Genomic DNA, 6,653 nt, shown 5'->3' on the forward strand with positions numbered 1-6,653 from the left:
ATCCAAAAACCCTTTCTCAACAGGATAACACAGAACTCTCTAACACAGAACTCCCTTCTCCCTCCACAGCACAAAGGACAGTGAAAAGAAAGAAAATGAAGGGGACACAGAGCCAAGCTGAAGTAAAGTCTGGACTAGCCTCTGAAAGCAGAGTTGTTGCAAAGGGTAAGATTGAAAATTACTGTAATGTGCTGTATTCCTTTTATGGATTTTGCAAATAATAGAAAGTGATGACTAAATGAAAAAGAAACTGAACTGGGAGGATGGGTCTCTGCAGTGGCTACCAGCAGGAGCAGAGAGCCCCTCACCTGACCCCTCCAAAGCTCTCTGAAGCAGAAACTAACCCACAAACTAGACACAACCCCCCAGCCCATGCTAGGTGACTGGTGAGTCCCAGTCCCAGTTCAACCCCATACTCCAAGTCTTCACGGGAGCAGGGAAGGCTGACAGGCAGCAATTTGCTGCCCAAATCCAGACAAAAAGACTTGGCTTTTCTGCTGGGGTGGAGGGAGGACTGTGCCTCACAAGCAACACAAAGGACATGCAATTGTGAGCCCTGTGGGTGCTGGAGTAGCCAAACCCACGGGGCAGAGCTCTGTCCCCTCACCTGCAGCCCGGGGCAGCCACACACAGAGCCCTGAGCACAGGGTGACCCAAAGGAACCCTGCCCACTGCAGAGCAAGGAGCAAGAGGGTGCTGAGGGCACAGGGAGGACACTCCCAGGGCAACAAATGGTCTGAGGCAAAGCTGGTGACATCCCTCCCCATCGGGCACCCTTCCTGCAAGGAAACTCCATGGGGTAAACTGGTGGTAGAGACCAAAGGGATCCAGAGAACAGCAGGGAGCTTACACCGTGTCCACCTACCACCTCAGGCAAGGAGTCTTGTTGGGACTCACACCCACCTCATCTTTACATGTTAATTTTTCAAGAAAGCAGATCACTCAAAAGGGCCTGTGCCTCGGGATATGTGTGGACTTATCTGCAGAGAAGTGTCATTGCTTGTAAACCCAACCACAGTTGCATAACCACATGGTTAAAAGATAATGACACAAATTCATACATGGCTGTATTCTTACATTAAAATACTGTTTTGTGACACGATGTTGAAAGAACCTGAGTGTCACCACACTCTTCTTTTTCAGTCTGTTTTTCTTTACTTTCCAAAAATGGGCTTTAAAAATATAAAAAATAATTATTTGAAAGTAAATATGTGATTGTACTTTAAGGGAATAATATCAGATTAAATCCCACCTGAAGTCCAGTCTTGTTTCAAAGCTTCCATGAAGAATCTAATCCTTCTAAGGAGATAAAGTTCATGGGTTGTAAAAGGGGTTTCAAAAAACCAAACAAACAAACATTCCCTCTGCAATGTTTGCAGACAAATGTTGCTACTATGGGATAGTGACTAGGAGCACAAAAGTAAAATTTCCTATGAAAAACCCCTTGCTAGCCCAATATTATTTTCAATGTGCCAAAACCCCCCCAAAAGCTAATCAGACAATATACACAAAGAACAGTAAATTATGACCTTTTTTCTCAGAATCCTTACACACAAGCAAGAACTATGAATTTTTCAATCATGACATTGCATTTAAAGCATGAAAATATTGTATTATTTGATAAGAAGCTAAGAAAAATAGGATTTTAACTGTTATTTTTAAGCTAAAACCAACCTTTTCTTTCTTTTTTTTTTTTTCCTGGAGGCCTGCTAGCTTCTTTTGAAAAAGAGTTTTAAAACTGACCTTCTTTCAGTAGCCACTTCTGTGTCATAGGTATGAAATCACCATATCATATTATAAAGTGTCAATGCACCAAAAAGCAAAGGGCATATTTTTTTTTTTTAGGCAGGAACAAAGCTGGCCCTTTTTACCTATGAAACAGCACATACTTTTCCTTTCATAAGCCCACCAATTCCATCTCTGTATTATTCAGCAACCGGCATTTCATACAGAGACCAAGCCTCACTTGCTCTGACCCCCACCTCACCGGAGCACAGGCGGATGTGATATAAAAGTCAGTGCAGAATCTGGGCCAGCTTATTCAGATTTCAGTGGGCTCTACCCTGTGCTACACTAAGGGTACCGTCAACATTTCAGGATTTCATCAATGAGCAGCTGAACCACCCTTTGGCCTTGAAAACAAACAAACACAGCACCAGCACAGGGAAAACGGTTTCAGATTCAAAGCCAGAGAAGCTATTTATTTTCAGCATTTGAAAACTGATGTACCAGGACAATGATCTCCAACCTTGATAATTGTTTGCTGCAAATACTCCTTACCCAGTGCTCTCCTGAAAGGGGTGGAGAGCATCCACCAGTCTCACAGAGAAAACCTGGCAAAGCCCAGGCTCTGAGCTGGGCATGAAATGTATGAGTACAGAGACTGCAGGCTTCAGCCATGCTCTGAGCATTAGGCACTCTGAAGAAATAGAAACAGGTCCCAAAGAGTCATTAGCCGAGATTTCCTCAGTGGCATGCAAGACTACATGCAGTGCATGGCATTTTAAAAGCACGGTACCAACCCAGGAGCAGGGACAGAGAGGCACATCCCCCATTTACCACCTCAGGCCATGCAAGCAAGCTCTGAAGAACCAGAGCTCTGGTGGAGCCATCCATCCTTTGTAGCCCTCTCAGGTCCAAAGGCTTCCCTGAGGTGCACTGCACTGTCTCAAGAAGTTACATCTGAACTCCTGAGCCTGCCTCTCCTTGCTGCTGCCTCCACCATCAGCCCTGTAACTAGTCTTGTTCATGCACACAGTGAGGTTGGCCGAAAAGACACAACAGCTCTCCCTGGACTGTGCGGGGGAAACCGCCAGAAATTAAACAAGAAGAGTGGAGGCATCAAAACCGCATCCCTCCATTCTCAGACCCACTGCCACTGCCCACAGGGGCCCAGATGCCACGGGTTGGGCTCCCCAGATGCCCAGCAAGAGGCACCTTGCACGGCAGTGCTGGGCCGGGGCAGGCAGTGGGGGCAGATGCGGCTGCAGCTCTTGCTCCCACAAGGCCTGTGCGCAGCCAGTTGGGAACCACATTTTAAATGAGGAAAGTGCTAGTTTTAGAACAGTTATTTTTAGTTTGCTGTTAGAAAAAAAACCGTGGCTCTGCGAAGAGAGATGTTACCCGGCCAGCTCTCAGGGCTCCGGGCTGGGCTCCTCAGGCATTGCAGCCACACACACCCCAAGCAAAGCCCATGCGGAATGGGATGGGCACGAAGGCTCCGGTCTCTGCGAGAAATGGGGAGACGGCTCTTGCGCAGGAAGGAGCCCGAAGAGGGTGTTTTAAGATGCCACCGGTTAAAGAAGGAGCTGCAGCTCTCCAAGCACCGGAGCGCTTTAACTGAAGGGTGTGCTGGGACCCGCCGCTGGCGGAGCCGCGCTGGATCCCGCGGTGCCAGCGCTGAGCGCCCGGCAGCGACGCCCATGAGGCATCAAACCTCCGGCTTCTCCCGCCGACACCGAGGAGACCCGGGGTACCCCGGACTGCGGGGCTGCACGGCCCGAGGCGGCGACCCCGGGGCCGGGCCGAGCCCGCGCTCACCCGCGGGGAGCGCCCGCCGCAGCCCCGCCGAGCGGCGGCAAAGTTTGCGGCGCGCCGAGGGACGGAGAAGTTGGGCTGCCCCGCGGTGCCCGCCCCGCCGCCCCCCGAGCCGGCTCTTACCTGGGGCGGCGGCCGCGGCGGCCCCCCCGCGCCGGGCGCTCGGCCTCCCGCGGCATCCTGCGCGGCACCGGGCGGCGCGGCCCCGGCGCGGAGCCCCGGCAGCCGGGCACGGAGCGGAGCGGAGTCCCAGCAGCCGGGCAGGGAGCGGATCGCAGCCCCAGCAGCCGGGCAGGGAGCGGATCACAGCCCCAGTAGCCGGGCAGGGAGCGGAGCCCCGGCACAGAGCGGATGGCAGCCCCCGCAGCCGGGCGCGGAGCAGGGAGCGGAGCCCCGGCACGGAGCGGATGGCAGCCCCGGCACGGAGCGGATGGCAGCCCCGACCGGCGGCGGCGGCGAGCGGAGCCGGCTGTGGCACCGGGCGGGCAGGGCGCGAGGCGGGGCGCGGGCGGCGGGCGCGCGGCGGGGGATGCATGTGCGGCGAGAGCCGCCTTCCTCCCCCTCGCTCCCCTCGCTCCCTGCCTGCCTCCCCTCCTTCCCCGCCAGCCCAGCCCAGCCCAGCCCGGCCCAGCCCAGCCCAGCCTCTGCTGGAGACTCTGAGAATGCAGCGCCGGGTCCGCGCCCCGGACCGGCCCCGGGGCCTCCCCTAGAGACCCGCCCTGGGGACGCCGCCTGGCCCCGGCGCAGGGGGCAGTGGCCCCCCAGCCCCGCGGGTCCCCGGCAGGGTGACGAGGCTCTGCCCGCAGCGCGGGTCCGCTTCCCGCCCCGCGGTACCCCCGCCCCGGCGCCCGCGTCGCCTTCGCCGCCCGCAGTGCCGTCCCCGCCGCCCCGGAGGCGGGAGCGGGGCGCGGACGGGGGCAGGGGAAGGGGCAGAGGCGGGGGAAGGGGCAAACCTGCCCCCCAGGTCAGGGCGCCCCTCCAATGCCCGGGGCTGCGAACGCATTCAGTGCATGGAGTGCAGGACTAAACCGGCGTGCCAGGGCTTCGGCAGGTCAGGGACAGAGACCCCAGCCCACTCTTCCCCAGCCTTTGAATGGTGCCAGACCTCGGCGGCCCAGTGGCAGCGAGGCAGGAGCTCTGTCGGGGGCTCTGGGCACCACTGGGGCTGAGGCTGGGGCTGTCAGACCCCATCCTGCTGTGCACAGGGGTCGCCGTGGCAGCTGGTGTCCTCAGCACCCACCTCAGGTCTCAGGTGCCTTCTTCAGAGCCCTGCTTGAAGCTTGGTGGGCACTGTCCTTGCCCAGCAGCACTTTGGAGGGGGGGCAGGGGCAGAAGTGGCAGCACACCTTGCTGCCTACGGTGGAGTCACTCACCAGCAGCAGGATCCACAGCAGAGTGCTGGTTTTGAAGAACACTTTGGCCATGATCAGGACAGGTGGAAGGTGGAAGCAGAGAAGAAGCTCAAGGCTGGTGAGGCTGCAGTACTATCTGGGGACAGATAAATCTGATCATGCAAGTCAGGGTTTAGCCACAGCTCAGGCAAACACCTGCCAGTGGGACATTTTCCAGTGTCCGCTGTCCAGGGTCTCGCTTCTTACCTGGAGAAAATGCTCTCCTGAGTCCACAGCATTCTCTGGTATTGGGTCTTGGAATTTGGCCCTGAAAAGAGCAAGAGAGAACACCAGAAAAGGGAATGCCCTGTTGCTCTGTGTGTACAGCACCTTGTACAAGGCAAACAAATCCTCTGCTTGGCCAATATGGGTCAAAAAACAGTGGTAATCCCGTAGCAGGTTATCCACAAACCACCTGAGTCTGGTGCTTCCTGCACAGGCAGGTGGCCTGCAGGTCAGGGAGAGGTGGATGGCAAGCAAAAGAGAGGTTAATAACCCCAGCATGGATCCAGGAGGAGTGGCTCCTCCTTTCCAGGACCAAAAGACAAGCAGGGCACAGATCCATTGTCAGGCTCCAGCAGTGTCCTTCCCACCTTTGCACTGGCTGGCACAAGGCTTCCCACCATCAAACTGCTGCCTGACTCACACGCTCAAAGGTCAATGGGGCAATGAGGACAACCCAGGAAATGCTTCATATCATTCCCTTCAGACATGTCCTCAATCCCAGTGAGAGAGTGAGAGGCCTCCCAGCTGCAAGCACTGCTGCCAAAGTAGATCCCACTTGAGCCTGATGCTCTTGTAGGGAAAGGAGCAAAGCCTGGAGCACAGCTGCTCCACTGCTAACACAGTCTGCAAACAGAGCCCGTGTGCTCAGTGCCCTAGGACAGCTGCAAGGCTCTTGTGCCAACAATGGCACTGGCACCCAGATCCTTTCCCTGGGACAGACGAGAGGTCACCCCTCCCAGCACAGGTGGAGCTGAGCACACCTGGCTGAAATCATCCAATAACCTGGTCTGATAGTGGGTGGAGATGGTTCCAGCACTTGTCTGTAGTCATGGTGCTCTTTTTTTGCTAAGACCCCCTTATCCTGGAGACAGGGAAGATTTGTCTCTCCTACCATCACCCTCTCTGTGCCACAGCAGCTCCATGCCTCATCTAGTTGAAGATGTCCCTGCTCATTGCACATGGGCTGGACTAGATGACCTTTAAAGGTCTCTTCCAACCCCAACCATTCTATGACTCAGTGATTCCATGCCCTCTTGCTGCTGCCATGCAGGGTGCTGATAAGTCCAGGCAGCTGCCCCAGCCCAGCTCCCAGACGAGCCCCAGAGAGCACTGTAAGGCAGCACATCATGGCAGTCCTTCTGTGAGACCTGGAGTCAGCAATGCCTCAGAGCATGCCCAGGTCACACGGCAGCACAGACCAGGAGCCACCCCAGGCCCTGTGGGGAAGGGACGATGGAGGGTCCAAAGCAGGAGAACAAAGGACCACCCGTGACAGGATCACTCCCGGTGTGAGCATGGCTCCCCACCTGTGTGAACACCAAGGGCAGCCTCCACAGCTGCATCCCACTGCCTCTCTCAGAAGCCCACATGTTACTTTCATGTCATGTTTGGTATTTGCAGTGACAGAAGGATGGCCAGGTTATCCTCTGACTTTGCTGCTGTCCCCTTTATATTCATGGGAATTTAGTCCTCATCTGGCTTCTCTTTTCTTCTTATTCC

General features: G+C 55.7%; 1 protein-coding gene across 2 annotated transcripts in view; it reads right to left on the reverse strand.

Annotated features, from left to right (window-relative positions):
• Window positions 1-4,933, reverse strand: part of CDH22 (cadherin 22) — a 77,500-nt gene extending 72,567 nt beyond the window's left edge. Inside the window, exon 1 of one of the 2 annotated variants that reach the window (XM_051803449.1) lies at window positions 4,911-4,933. The gene's annotated coding sequence lies outside the window, so the exon portion shown is untranslated. Of the gene's footprint in view, window positions 1-3,660; window positions 3,678-4,910 lie in introns of those variants that run through there. The other variant, XM_051803450.1, reaches the window with a different exon arrangement.
• Window positions 4,934-6,653: the final 1,720 nt, after the last annotated feature.

The sequence above is a fragment of the Manacus candei genome, unplaced genomic scaffold, assembly GCF_025592945.1.
Source record: "Manacus candei isolate 608988 ecotype Guabito, Panama unplaced genomic scaffold, ASM2559294v1 h1tg000057l, whole genome shotgun sequence".
NCBI classification, from domain to species: Eukaryota; Metazoa; Chordata; class Aves; order Passeriformes; family Pipridae; genus Manacus; species Manacus candei.